Source organism: Pleurodeles waltl, chromosome 6 (genome assembly GCF_031143425.1).
Source record: "Pleurodeles waltl isolate 20211129_DDA chromosome 6, aPleWal1.hap1.20221129, whole genome shotgun sequence".
Classification (NCBI taxonomy): domain Eukaryota; kingdom Metazoa; phylum Chordata; class Amphibia; order Caudata; family Salamandridae; genus Pleurodeles; species Pleurodeles waltl.
Window position 1 is genome coordinate 1,642,925,209 of NC_090445.1, and position 16,221 is coordinate 1,642,941,429.

The following is a 16,221-nucleotide window of genomic DNA, read 5'->3' on the forward strand; positions in this document are numbered from 1 at the left end:
CTTTTGTTTAAACACAGTCTTCAGGATTCCATCAGGAAGGAAACAATCAAAACCCAGTGCCCTCTCCATACTTAGGGCCAGATTTACAAGAAACTGGTGCAGTGCTGCGCCAAAATTAGCAGCGCTGTGCTGCACCAGTTTTGAAACGCAGGCATGCACCATGTTTACAAGATACGGCGCACTCCTGCATTTCCCCCTGCGCCAGTGATATTTTAAGCAGCCTGCGCCATCGCAAGCATCCTTGCACCATAGTGCAGGGGTGTCTGCATTGAGGGTGTGATTGTTTATGTGCAGGAAGGAGACCCTTCCTGCACATAAACAATCATCAATGGCATTTTGGTTTTTCTATGTGTGCTACAGAATGCAGCACAATTAGAAAAAGCAAAAAACGAGGAAGAATAAAAGTATTCTTCCTTGTTTTGTCATGCTGACGCCACCCCTGTGGTGGTGTTAGTTTTTGGTGCGCCCACTGATTTACAACTTCTTATAAATATGGGGCAGCGTCAAGAGCAATGGGTACTGCAGTGGAACGCCCACTACAACACCCACTGCACGCCCCTCTGACGCAGAAAACTGCTTCGGAGAGGCCCTTTTTACAAGGAGGCAGAAAGTCACAAGAAGTGGTGTTACACCTATTTGTAAATAAGGAGAAGTAGTTAGCACCTCTCGCAAAAAGTGACGCTCCGGTGGCACTAGGGCCTTGTACATCTGGCCCTCAGTGTTGACCTCCTTCTCATGGATAATACAATGCAACTTATTCTCTCATAACGACCTTCACGACACCTCACAAAGAAATATTCACCTTCTCAGTTTCTCATCCTATGAAGATGCTTGAAATCACTGTCCTAAATATTTGCAACTATACATCCTTCGAACTGTAAGCTAACAAGGAATTATATTTCTAACTAAAGACACAATGACTCTAATGCTTGAAACAGAAAAGACAATTATGCACAGAAAGCAGATAAGCAATGTAGATTGTGGTTGTGCGGGTTACAGATTAACACCTCATTCAGCACAAAGAATGATGGTGACTCCGCATCACCAATACCCCCTGATCTTGTAAAAAAATAAAACAACGATGAGAATTTATACCAAAGGCCATCACATCAGCAGAAGGAGTACTGTAGTAGCCATCTTAACTCAACATAAAAGGTAAATGATTTGGCATTAATAAAAACATACATCAGAAATAATTTTCAAGCACTTTCTGTACTTTCTCAGCACACCTCAGAAACTGTAGTTCAAGTACTAGAAAGCAAGGTCATCAGAGCTTGACCATGCTCTGAGTGAACAATGTAGCCGTTTTCATTTCACTCTGTGTACTGGGTCACAAGCTCTGGGGATTCATCTGCGAATGAGCCAAACAGATCCCCATTACCTGAAGTGAAAGAGAACATACATCCATGTGCGGAACACTGTGCACTATTAACAGAAATGGAGATGCTTTTCTGCTCTGCAGATTTAATCTGGTCGCCGTTCTATTTGTGTCATTAGAACAAAAGTTAACAAACTGCACATAAAACCGGATCTCATTAGAGCTCTTCAGCAGTGAGATAATGAGAACAGCACACACAGTTGAGCGCCCACTGCTGTGCCTGCACTGTCCTGCAGATAACAGAGAATCATCACAGGAGCACCAAAATGCTGATCTGAAAGCAGTTATAACCATATCATTAATTATTCTGATGGGGTGATCCTGTGGCCTCAAGGGCTCAGGACCTGCCCTTCTACCATCACACAAGCCAGGAAGCTGGGCATACTCTTTGTATCAGAGTGAAGGCAGTGCTGAAAATGTTCAAGCCTTCCTTACTTCACTAAGGGCCAGATATAGGACCTTTTGTTTTGTGACTCGCAATTGCGATCCGTTTGCGAATCGCAAATTGAGAGTCACAAAACAAAATGTACAACAGTGTTAACCACACTGTTTGCGATTCCCAAATGAGTCGCAAGGGACCGTCGCAATTTGCGACCTATTTAGGAATGGCCACACTCAAAGGGATGGTGGCTTACTGGGGTCAGCAGACCATCATGTCTGTGACTGCTTTTCAATAAAGCAGTTTTTATTTAATTCCGCCCTTTTTCATTAAAGGATAACAGCATGCATTTCAAAAATAAAAATTAAATGTTTTATTTGTATTTTTTCAGAGTAGCAGGTGGCCATGGGACCACTGCCTACTCTGAAAAAACATTTTCACTACCATCCACAAGGGGGAAGTGGTCACGTGGGGCCCCATTTTTGTTTGCGAATTGGTGAACACCAATTTGAAATTGTTGTTAACTGCAATTGTTTTGCAACCGTATTCATGGTCACAAAACAATCAGACATCCCCCTACGAATCGCAATTAGGAAGGGGCGTCCCAAGTCCAAATCCCTATTTTGCAAGTCGGTAACTGGATACCGATGCACAAAACAGGGATGATACATTGTACATGGCCATTTAGCGGTTGCAAACAGTGATTTTTGCCTTTTGTGGCTGCATAATTGTGTCGTACATCTGGCCCTAAATGCTCCCTTTACTCCAAACCGGCAGTCGGCTGAAATTAACCACAGAAGTGCTGATCTTCGGAAACAATACCTCCTGATAAAATGAATCTGGCGGCCTTATGAACTGGGACCAGCACCCACTCCGACAGACCACACATGCAACCTTGGTATCATCATAGGCAGCAAGTTCACTATGAAAAACGCGGTTCAACCCAACATCCTTCACTTGCTTCCTCACTCTTTGCATGCTCTGTAAAATCTCCAAACCTTTCAACACCAGACATACCGTCACTCAAGCCCTAATCACTGGCCAGCTGGACTACAGCAATGCACTCTACTTAGGAATCACCACTCACCTCCTGAAGAGTCTACAGACCATACAGAATTCACCTTCCAGACTCATCCTCAACCTCCCCAAGTGGAGCCTTGTTAGAAATGGGGTTCCTGGTTGTTTAGGATAGGCACCTCAGCCAGACAGGGACCACCACTCTAGTCAGGGAAAGGAAGCTACACATTTAAGATAATCCCTGCTCACCCCCTTGGTAGCTTGGCACGAGCAGCCAGGCTTACCCCAGAGGCAATGTGTAAAGCACTTGCACAACGCACACAACACTAGTGACACAATAAATACACCACAAATAAAACTCCACTACAGGTTATATAAAAATATACTGTATTGCACAAAACATCATTAGACCAAAATGACATAATTCAGTAGTACCCTGCTACACAAGCAGTTGTCAGATCATCACATAGGTTACTAGTACTTGGTTAAGCAAGCAGTTGTCAGATCTTGAAATACTACTGTTAGAAATGGGGTCTTTGGTTGACAGTCAGGTTACCCCCTGTTCAAGCAAGGACCCTCACTCTAGTCATGGTAAAAGAGAATCGCCCTCAGCTAACCCTGCTTTCCCCCTTGGTAGCTTGGCAGAACAGTAGGTTTAACTTCAGAGTGCTAGGTGTAAAGTATTTGTACCAACATACACAGTAACTTAATGAAACCACTACAAAATGACACAACACCAGTTTAGAAAAATAGGAAATATTTATCTAAACAAAACAATACCAAAACGACAAAAATCCACAATACGCAAGTCAAGTTATCAATAAAAAAGCAAAAAGAGTCTTTAAGTAGTTTTAAACACACACTAACGCTGTCAGCATATAAAAGTACCTTGGGCGTGTCAAAAATAACCCCGCAAGGGCGCGTCAAAAAGGGCTTGCGATGCGTTGATTCCACTCATGAGCAGGACCGTGCGTTGTTTCTCCTTCCACCGGGTCGGGGCGCAGCGGAGCGGTGCTTCGATCCGGTCAGTGCTCTTGGGTCCGGGCGGGCTTGCGTTGTTTTTCCACGCACAGCGGTACTTGAGTCGGAAATCCAGCCGCACGATGATCTGAAAACCCTGCAGCACGGGTTGTGATCTCCAGCCTCCGTCAGCGATGCTGCACGTCGTTTCTCCTGCTCCGTGCGTCGATTCTCCGGTCGCATTTCCTGCGAGCGTAGTTTCTCAGCTGCAGAGCCAGCGGTGCGTCATTTCTTCAGCCACAGATCGGAGTCGCGTCGATCTTTTCCCCGCACAGCGCTCTGTGCGTGGATTTCCTTGTCTTTAGGCTGCCAGCTTTTCCTTTCAGGGTCCCAGGAACTGGATGGGCACCACAGGGCAGAGTAGGAGTCTCTCCAGAAACTCCAGGTGCTGGCAGAGCGAAGTCTTTGCTGTCCCTGAGACTTCAAACAACAGGAGGCAAGCTCGAAATCAAGCCCTTGGAGATTTCTTCTCAAGATGGAAGGCACACAAAGTCCAGTCTTTGCCCTTTTACTCCGGCAGCAGCAGCAACTGCAGTATAGCTCCATAAAGCACAGTCACAGGCAGGGCAGCACTTCTTCCTCAGCTCTTCTCCAGGCACAGGTTCCTCTTGTTCTAGAAGGGTTTCTAAAGTCTGTGGTTTTGGTTTCCCTTCTTATACCCAATTTCTCCTTTGAAGTAGGCCTACTTCAAAGTAAAGTATTGTTTGAATGTGAAATCCTGCTTTGCCCAGGCCAGGCCCCAGACACTCACCAGGGGGTTGGAGACTGCATTGTGTGAGGGCAGGCACAGCCCTTTCAGGTGTGAGTGACCACTCCTCCCCTCCCTCCTAGCACAGATGGCTCATCAGGATATGCAGGCCCTTTGTGTCACTGTCTAGTGTGAGGTGCAACCAGCCCAACTGTCAAACTGACCCAGACAGGGAATCCACAAACAGGCAGAGTCACAGAAATGGTATAAGCAAGAAAATGCCCACTCTCTAAAAGTGGCATTTTCAAACGCACAATCTTAAAATCAACTTTGCTAAAAGATGTATTTTTAAATTGTGAGCTCAGAGACCCCAAACTCCACATGTCCATCTACTCCCAAAGGGAATCTACACTTTAATCAGATTTAAAGGTAGCCCCCATGTTAACCTATGAGAGGGACAGGCCTTGCAAAAGTGAAAAACGAATTTAGCAAGATTTCACTGTCAGGACACATAAAACACATTACTATATGTCCTACCTTGACCATACACTGCACCATGCCCTTGGGGCTACCTAGGGCCTACCTTAGTGGTGTCTACCATGTAAGAAAAGGGAAGGTTAAGGCCTGACAATTCGGTACACTTGCCAAGTCGAATTTACAGTAAAAACTGCATACACAGACATTGCAGTGGCAGGTCTGAGACATGATTACAGAGCTACTCATGTGGGTGGCACAACCAGTGCTGCAGGCCCACTAGTAGCATTTGATTTACAGGCCCTGGCACCTTTAGTGCACTTTACTAGGGACTTACTAGTAAATCAAATATGCCAATCATGGATAAACCAATCAACAATACATTTTACACATAGAGCATATGGACTTTAGCATTGGTTAGCAGTGGTAAAGTGCTCAGAGTTCAAAAGCCAACAGCAACAGGTCAGAAAAGATAGGAGGCAGGAGGCAAAAAGATTAGGGATGACCCTGCATAAGCAAAAAAGTACAACAACTACCATGAATGCACATAGAGTAAAACATTCCCTTATTGCATTAGTCATATAAAACCTTATCATGCATGCCAATAAAAGGAACAAAAACATCTCCATTTGGCATATGTCACAAACATCTAATACTCTCCCCCATGTTCGCCCTGCAGATCCTGAAAGAGATATGTTACCCTGAATAAGGCAGAAACAACACATATTGTGGCATCACTTTCTGAAATGTGGAGGGTAAATGTGGAAGAGCAAACAAATGAGTTACAAAAACATCCCTGTAGTACCTAGATCCTCACTACAGCGACCGTACACCAACAGGGATGCTGGTTCATCAACCTACCATCACACACATGTGGATCTGGTGCCCTTGCACCTTTATAAGATGGTGGCGGTAACTGGAATCAAACCTGCTTGCACAGGAGCTCCTGTGCTCCTCTTACTCTGTGTACAGCATTCTTCCAATACTCTTAGCAGGATCAGCTCCGTTGAGGGTCGCCACCCCGTCCTGTCTAATGTGTCCACACTGCTTCACCAACAAAAGTATGTGGCCAATCTGTGAGGGGGGGACCCACAGACGTAGCCTTATAATCCTTTTGCCCAGCCTCTAGAAGTAGGTAGAAGGTTCCAACCATCTCTAACCTGTTCCAGGAATGCCCCTTCTCCACCACACTGGCTCCAGACATCAGTAGGGGGTAAACGAGGCCTCTGTGTCAAGGCATGACACAGCCTATACAAATGTAAGTGCACCCAGCCTCTACCTCTCCCAGCCCAGGAAGACCACTCACTATGCAGATGTACTCCTATTACACCTCCACCCTCCCTGTGTGATGGCTGTCTGGAAAGTATGCACAAAGCCCAGCTATCACTCTACCCCAGAGGTGGATTGAAATCAGGCTGCAAAAGCACCAAAGTTATAAGACAGAGAAATGCCTAGTTTCTAGAAGTGGCATTTTTAGAACTGTAATAAAAAATCCACTTACACCAATATGCAGCATTTCTCACTACCATTCAAACTATACCAAACATACCAACACTTCCCCTCATATCTCAGAAAATACCACTCAGCCATATGAAAGGGCATTTCCAGTGCAAGCCTATGAGAGAGGCAACACTCACAGAAGTGAGAAACCAAATAGGCTGTTTGTCACTATTAGGACAGGCCACACAACATAATGCTACCTAGGGCCTACCTGAGGGGTGACTTATATGTAGTGAAAGGGGAGTTCCAACAGTGACAAGTAACTTTAGAAGCAAAGCCACTGTTTCTGTAGACTTTGCACACAGGTCCTGCAGTGGCAGGCCTGAGACAGGGTTGAAAGGCTATTTCTGTGGGTCGAATAAGCTGTGCTACAGGCCCACTAGTAGCACTTAATTTACAAGCCCTGGGAATAGGGGATACCACTGTACAAGGGACTTATAGATAAATTAAATGTGTGAATCAGGTGTAAGCCAATCATACCAAGTTTAGATGGGAGAGCACATGCACTTTAGCACTGATCAGCAGTGATAAAGTACTCAGCATCCTAAAACCAACAAAAAGAGGGTCAGAAAAATAGGAGGAGGAAGGCAAAAAGTTTGGGGATGACCCTGGAAAAAGGGCCATATCCAACAAGCCTCATTACCCCTCTCCTCAACAAGCTCCACTGGCTCCCCATCCAGAAGAGATGCCAATTCAAGATGCTGATCAACACCTACAAAGCCCTTCACAATCAACATACATCAACCAACGCTTGAACTTCCACAATCCCTACAGACACCTGCACTCTGTCTCCCTCTCCCTCGCACACAGCCTCCGCATCTGCTGAAGCAACAGTGGAGGGTGCTTCTTCACCTACCTCGCAGCAAAAACCTAGAACAACCTCCCACTTCACCTGAGGACCCTATCCTCTCTCCGGGAATTCAGGAAAGGACTCAAGACCAGCTGTTCAACTGACCCAGCTCCTGGATGCCCTTGTCACGTAGGCTCTCATTATTCTAATGAGACTACTGGATTTGAGCGGCAGAATCACCTGCGGTGTGGGAGACTGAGTCTTAACCCACTACAGGTGACACCTGTAACCCTTATCGGGGTTTTGCTCCGGCTAACTAGCAGTGCCTCATCTCTACTCAAGAGCAGGGATGATTGGCCAGCCGAGCGCATGACACAATTGAATTCTCAAGGAAATCGTGGTGACTCAGGTCTCATCCGTTTTTTCTCAGTTACATTAGTCTCACATACACAATGACGAACAGAGGCAGTATATGTTTCAATAAGGTTTTAATGAAGCAACTGCATCTTAGATAACAAAGCATGTACTGCAATAACCAGGATGACACAGCATGACAGAATTAGAATTGTGACAAAGAGAGTGAAGCATAGACATAACGCTACCATATTGTCACTAGAGTCAATAGACTAATTCCTACCTAGGCTATAATAGAGCACAGTAGGTTAAGCTTTAATTCTGGCCTTCAGGTTCCCCTGGGAAGACATCATCCCCCATACCTCAGCAAAAGCCTGAAGTCTGCATAAGCAGCTGTAACAAAGCGTTCAGCAATCAGCATACATTCGTGGTCCTTCGGCTGAATTCTCCCTCTAACGTGTAAGGGACAGGGAAGTGTTTTTATAACAAAACAGCTGATGTTCTGAGAAAATTTCCCTACGTAAGGATGTGTGTTTTTCTATGAATACCAGAGACAAAACCTTTACCACATTCCCCAGAAACCTATCTTACTGCAGCTTGAAAGAAGCACAGAGTGAACAAGAATGTCTTGTTTGAGAACGTACTGCTGGCCTAAAAAAGAACAGCTAGACAGAGAGAAATAAAACAAGACCGCAAAAGTGGCTATTGTTAAAATAATAAATGAATCTGAATAAAATATATCTAGGTTAAAGTGCACAGCTGCAGGCCTAGTATGCTAACTTAACGTGCACGGAGCTATAACTAAAATGGCTACACAACACCCTCACAGGTGAGCTGCTGTGCTTTATAAATCCTGATTGGTTGATTGACTGAAGACCATCAAAAGATCCCACCCAGGCGATTGCAATCTAATATGCTCTTGTCTCAAAAATACTTACTGACGTGTTGCAAAGACCACAATAACAGGCAGCCAGAATGTGCCTTATATGAGACCTCATATTCCTTGCCAGGAAAGCTGTTCACAGCCTCCAATTGAAGCCAGGATCCAATTTATGATGCTGTGCACCACCCACAAAGCCTACTGATAGAAGCCCAAAATACTTGCAAAACATAACTCCACCGTACACAGGTCAGGAACCCTCTGCTCATTCATGGCTAACCAGAACCAGCAATTATTGCTCAAATGAGTGAAATACCTTCAGCCTTTCCCAAATATCCAGGCCCAATCCTTGTGCTTCAGAATACTCCTGAAAACTGATAATGCAGACAAACTTTCTAAATACATCCTCTGGACTCTCAGGGAATCTCAATCGAAGAATATATGGAATGAACACCTAAGCTACCTGATTGACATACTAGTCCTCTACACCTTAAATATGTGTTCTGCACCAACAGACCTGACTCGATAAGATCCTCTCAAGATGAGGGATTGCTGCCAGTTCTTATAAAATATGTGTGCTAGAGAAAGTTTCATATGTGACTCTTGTGATTGTATAAAGATCTGTGAATCTGACAGATTGCCATTTTGTCAACAACATAAATCTGTATGGCTTTAATAATGTGGATGAGAATCCTGCTCTTTAAATTCAAAGACTACGACATCTGCATTTATCCCAACTAATTCTGATTCGAATGGCTCTTGGTTAGAAGGAAGCAGTAATATGAAGATCAGGCCTTTAAATGTAATTTTTAAATGACTGTATGACTCTATGACTGTAACACAGGGCCCCTTAAATCACATGTACCTTATTTATTTGTTATAAGCACTACAAAGTGCAACAGTGTGACCAGGTTATGTATGTATCTGTTTATCTATTTCTTTATTTATATAGTTACCTAGCATGTACCAGACTCAGAGGTGTCAGAACGCTTTACAGAAGAGTTGCCCATTATACTAATACAAACTGCTTAGCTTGTAAAATAATTAGTGACGGTGCCCAAAGTGCTGCTCAGAAACCTCTAAAAAGGGGCTATTATCCAACCATTATTTACCAATCATTAGCATTATTATGACTCTTCTTTGGTGCCTCCTAATTTGGCAGCACGAGCAAGGTGTCACTTCCTGTTGTTTGTGTGGAGCATGGACAAAGTACAGATTGATTTTTCTCCATTAGTGTTTGTCCACTGCTCACACTGTGATTGAGATAGCATTTCTTCTTTTTGTGGCAATTTTATGTAGCTTGAACTCAATCAAGGTATCAGAGGAATCAGAGTGCTTTATATGAGAACATTGAGTGATTTTCCTGTAATCACAGGATGTTGCGCCAATGCCGAGACTCTAATCTGGTTCCCAAGCTCCAAAGTCGGCAGCTCTAGCTGTAGCGCCTCATGCTCCTTCCGCATACCATCAATTCCTTCTACATTTGCTTTCTAGGACTGTTTGCAGCAGGTTAGGAACCAAGCATTGACACAGCCAAAAAGTTGCATTTAGGCAAGATCTATTAGCTTTTTCAATGTTTTTTATCCATGTTGTACAGCAGCCCATCTTATATGCAGAATGGCTAAAAGTAAAAAAAAAAAGTACTATAAATCAGTCAACTGTGGCCGCTTTATAACACTTTCTTTTTTACTTTCAACCACACTGCACGGCAGCCATGCAACTGTACAACATGAGTTAAAAACATTGAAATGCCAAATAGTAGAGCTATTTGGCTTTGTCAATGTTTTCTTTTCTATGCTGTACAGCTACATAGCTGAAAGTAAAAAAAAACGCTATAAAGCAGCAAGCATTGACTGCATCACAGCACTTTTATTTTACTTTTAGCCATGCTGCACATAAAGTGGGCTGCTGAACAATCATGCTAAAAACACTGACAAAGCCAATAGATCTCGCATCTATAGACCTATACCTATAGCTCTAGAGACCTAGTGGTTTTGCCAATGCTGGAAACAACTATGTGAAGAAAACAAAACGACAGTCAAGTCAGAATTAGTTTTAGAAGAAAGGGAAAACAATTCTGTCCACGGTTTAATGTTGAGGCTCAGAATTGTATTAATTGATGAAGGGATTAACATTGTGGAGAACGCTGCAGCAGACATTGTTTGAGGGTCTTTCTGGATGACTCAGACAATGGGGTAGTAAGCATTGAGGAGAGAATCAAGTTCCATATTGTCAGGGCATGACCTGAAAAAGGAGCTAGAGATGGTCATGGATTTCACAGAGAGCAACTGCCCCAAAAGAGTTTGTGCCAAGTATCAGAGTGCATGACTTTTTGTGTTATGAGGGTCATTTTAAATATGCTTCTAGCTTCTTGGTTGAACTGATGTGCTTAACACCATACAAACAGAGAAGATGTATCCAGTGCTATGTCACTTAGAAATAAATAAACAAAAATATCACAAAAAACTTTTCCTGAACAAGGTTTAGGTTATTCTCTATGTTCATAACATTTATTGTATATATGAAGGGCTCAAGAAAGTGCTCAAATACACCCCACTTGTTGGAGAAATAAATTGAATTATACAAAACGAAACATCTAAATATCTGCCAATCTAGCCAATCTTCAGTTTATTGGGATTGATAATTAAGTATGTCTGATATGGCCATAAATTTTTCAACATGTTTTCATTTAAAATGTTACAGAGGAGACCCTGTAATATGTCTGTGCCAAGGGCCCCATAAAGCTTCAAGACAGCTCTGCACAACACTGCGTTAATCTGGAACAAAAACTGGACCGGACACTAAGCAGAAAATTCAATACATTCACAAATCATTATTTATGTTTTTTGGCAGTGACTTTCATGAGAAGCTGTTGTAGTGTCTTCCCCAGTGTGGGTACCCACCAATGACTACCCCACACAGGAAGCTGTGTATTACACGTGTTTATTAGTCTGTGTGTAACCAGGAACTCTCAACATTCTAAACTTGCATTCACTTCACAACGCTCTAACACTTACGTCACAGTTCTACGGAGTCCATCAGGAGTCAAAAGGGTTTTATCATTCATACCTCACACAACATATCTCTCCTCTGTTGAATAAAAAAATAAAACATTTTTACAAATATATATACAATCATAGTTCTTCGATGAGTCTTCTTGGCACTTTGATTACCCATCCTGATCATGTCTTCAGCAACTGGGATCCAGCAATAGTGTTGGCGATGTAGGTGCAACAGTAGTCAGGGGTTTTTCAATTGTCATTTCAGGACTAGTCTCTACAGTGACACCAGCATCATCTGAACGAGTGGTGATCTACATGTGTTGGAAATGTGAGGAATCTTGTGTAATGGACTTCCCAGGACGATGGTCAGTCACCATGTGTGCTTTGCTGGTTACAACATGGAATGGCTCAGAATCGAATGGAGCATCAGATTTACATTTTCATGACTAACGGACAAGCACTTGATCTCTTCTTGTCAAAAAATATCTTTTACATGTGTTCACTTGTCTGCCTAGGCCTTCATTTTCTTTTTACGATCTAAGTTTTTGGTATGGGTTACTTTCTCAGTACTTGGATCTTTTGTTGGTCCATTGAGGCAACCTGGTTGTCATGGCTCTCATGAACATCAAAGTTGCAGGGCTTTCACTGTGGTCGAGTGAGGGGTGGAACGGTAAGTTCTCAGGGTAGAGTTCAAGACAGTTTCAAGGTTAACCTTTTCCAATGCAGTATGCTGAACAGCTTCCTTCAGTGTACTCATGAAACATTCAACAAGGCCATTGGCCTGTGGCCAAAGAGCTGTGCTCCTCTGATGCTTCACATTACGATTACTGAGAAAATCTTTGAATGCTCAACTTTTGAAAGGTGGGTCATTATCAGATTTTAAGATTGCAGGAACACCCCATGTCACAAAGATGTAGTCTAATCTCTTGATGACTCTCTCTTGAGTGATAGCTGAGAGATCTTCTATCAATGGAAAACAGGAGTATTCATCAACAATCAGGTGATGTCCATAGTCTAGAGGACCGAAAAAGTCAGCAGCAATTCTTTCCCATACAGACTTTGCCACCTCTGATATACATAAGGTGTGTTGAGTGGTTTCGATGACAGGCCGTTGCATGGATGACAGACCTTCAACTCTTTCTCAGCTCTCTCATTGTGATGAGGAGACCGGTCTTGAAGAGTTTGTTTTGTGGCAATGATTCCACAATGTCCTTCATGGGCCACTTCAATGATCTGTTGTTGCAGATTCATAGGACTAACATTTCTTGAACCCCTTAGGATAATGTCTTCTTGAGTCATAGACGGTTCATCTTTGACATTTTTAAACTTCTGGTATTCACTGTCACTGGTAAGAGGTCGAGTGTGCGGGTTCCAAGACTGATGTGTACTAATGTCCTTCAGTTTTAACATGTCTCTATCTTGACTTGTTGTACTGACTATTTGTCCAAAGAAATGGCTGCTGGTGTGTTTAATTTCACAATGAAATTTATGTAGGTTTCAGCTGTCTTGGAAGGGTTACTATTACACTGTTTAGGCACTCAGAAGCAGTCAGCAATGTTTTAATCTTTCCCTGGATGGGGCACAATTGTGTACTTCTATTCTTGTAATCATAGACCCCCAAAGTTTAATGCGAGGAGGCATCTTGACCTTTGGATTGCCAACGAGGGTCAACAATGCTTGATAACATGCCACAAACATAAATGGCTTTACCTATGAGAACACGTATGAGAACACATGGAAATGTTCACAAGCTCACACCACTGCTAAACTTTCTTTCTCAGGTTGTGAATAAGCATGGTCAGTTGGGGACAAACTTTTGCTTGCATATGCCACAATATGTCTTCAAGCTTTTGGGTTTCCCCTGTGCTGTGCAAGGATTGCACTTAAAGCAACTGGCATCAACAACACCTCCTGTGTGAAGCTTTGGAATAAACTATGCCGTTTCAGTAGTATTCTCGAAAGCTTGTTCGATTCTCTTAAAGCTTTGCTCTCATTCATATGACCAATGAAATGGAGCATTCTTTTTTGTCAAGTCCCTCAATGGAGCATTCACAATAACAAAGTCTTGTATGTATCTGGAACAGTAACTGGCCATGCCAAGAATAGAACGTAACATGGAAGTAGATTGTTGGGGGCTGGCAGTTGACAACTCTTGCACTTTAGCGGGATTGGGTGTCATACCCACATCAGAAAAGATATGGCCAAAGAACTTTGGTTTTGTCTTGTGGAACGTACATTTCTCAGCATTCAAAATTAAACCAACATCAATAAGTAAAGAACATGCTTGCTTGAGAGCTTTATCGTGCTCCTTCAGTGTAGCTCTGAAAACTAATATGTCATCATGTAGTTGAAAGCATTTATGACAGGTTGTATGATACGTCAAATGATATCTTGAAAAAGCCCTGCAGCTGAAGACACACCAAAACTTAGGGCCTCATTATGACTTCGGCGGTCTTTAAAAAAAGACCGCCGAAGCCGCGGGAGCCAACATACCACCAGTGCTGGCAGTATGGCTGGCCCCCTATTATGACTTTTCCACTGGGCCAGCGGACGGAAACGCTGTTCCACTGGGCCAGCGGAAAAGTCACATCAACATTGCAGCCGGCTCATAATTGAGCCAGCGGCAATGTTGATGTGCAGCGGGTGCAGCAGCACCCGTCGTGCATTTCACTGCCCGAAATTCATACAAGAAATGCGCAATGGGGCTGTGCCTGTGGGTCCCTGCACTGCCCATGCCAAGTGCATGGGCAGTGCTGGGGCCCCCAGGGGCACCCCAAGTCCCCCTTACTCCCAGCCTTTCCATGGCGGTGTTTACTTTTGCTTTCGCCGCTGCCCTTGGGATTATGACCGCCTGGCAGTATCCTGGCGGCCAGTTGGAGGGGCCGGCGGTATGGCCGTGGCTATTGCCGTAATGAGGCCCTTAGTATTTTATATTGAAATAGACCAGTATGTATAGAAAAGGTTGTAATGTGCCTGTAACTCTCCTCAAGTTACAACTAATGATAACCTTTATTTAAATCAAGGTGAGAGAAAACCTTCACACCATGTTGGCAATGTACGGACCTGGATGTCGTTCTCTTTCAATTTGCTTCTTTGCTTGATGCATATCCGTACAAATGCGTACAGATCCTTCACTATCCTTTTTGGGTACTATATGTAAGGGAGAAACCCATGGTGGTGGACCGGTAGAGCGCTCAATGATATCAGCTTCTTGTGAATCAAATGCAAATGAAATGCAATTGGTCTGTGTCTTTGAGCAAGAGGAAAGACGTCCTCGTTAATATGCAATTTGACTTTCATAGTCTTAAGTTTTCCTATCCCATGAAATAATGAAGGAAACTGACATTATTTTGTGGTGAGCATTCATGTTGTAGTTCACTAAGATCAGTCCCATATTACCAGCTGTGCTGAAATGGAGTAAACTGGCACTTGACGATGTACCTTGAAGCACATGAATGGGTGCTTGCAATTTTGTCTTCTTGTGTTACATCATCCCTACGAATGAACCTTAATTTTTCAATAGAGTTGATGCAGCCCATGTATATTCCTTAGTTTTCGATGGCATCAGTCATGGCATTGGAGATAGTTCATTATATTTCTCCTCACGCATTATGTTTATCGATGTATCGATGTACCACTGTCAATAATGAAGGGTATTGAACAATTGTTTATTTTGAATGCATTCTTCGGACTATGTTTGAATGAATTTGGTGCTTTTTCTTGTTGACTTTTCTTTGACAGGTATTTGTCTTCACATTCTGTGGTAAATATCAGTCAATTAATCAATCAATCAATCAAACAAATTTCCTAAGTGCACTACTCACCTGGTAGGGTCTCAAGGCACTGGGGGGGTGTTACTGCTCGAATAGCCATGTTTTGAGGTGCTTTCTGAAGGTTAGGAGTTCCTGGGTCATGCATAGGTTGGTGGGGAGGGAGTTCCAGGTTTTGGCGGCGAGGTGGGAGAAGGATCTGCCGCCGGAGGTGGTGCTTTGGATGCGGGGGACTGTAGCGAGGGCGAGGTCATCAAAGTGGAGCTGTCGAGTTGGTTTGTGGAAGTTGATTCGTTCGTTGAGTTAAGCCGGTCCGGTGTCGTGGAGGGCCTTGTGAGCGTGGACAAGGATTTTGAAAATGATCCTTTTGTTGATGGGCGCCAGTGTAGGGATCTGATGTGGGGGGAGATGTGTTTGTGGCGAGGGAGGTTGAGGATGAGACATGCGGCTGCGTTCTGGATTCGCTGGAGTTTTCTCTGAAGCTTGGCTGTGGTCCCTGCGTAGAGGGCGTTGCCGTAGTCCAGTCTGCTGCTTATGAGGGCGTGGGTGACCGTTCTTCTTGTTTCTAAAGTAATCCATTTGAAAGTCTTGCGTTGATTTGCTGAGTCATGGAGAGAGATGAGTCCAGTATGATTCTGAGATTGTGTGCGTGGGTGGTGGGTGTTGGGGGTGGTCCATGGGTGGTGGGTCACCAAGAGTCATTTGATGCTGTCTTGTTGGTACTGAGGATGATGATCTCGTTTTTTTCTGAGTTCAATTTGAGGTTGCTTGCTGTCATCCAGTTAGTAATGGCGAGGAGTCCGGCGTGTAGGTTATTCTTGGCGGTAGATGGGTTCCTCGTGAGGGAGATGATGAGCTGGGTGCCGTCAGCGTATGAAATTATGGTGAGGCCATGGGGGGATGATGTTGGCGAGAGGAGCCATGCAGATATTGAAAGGGGTGGGGCTGAGGGTGGATCCTTTGGGGACC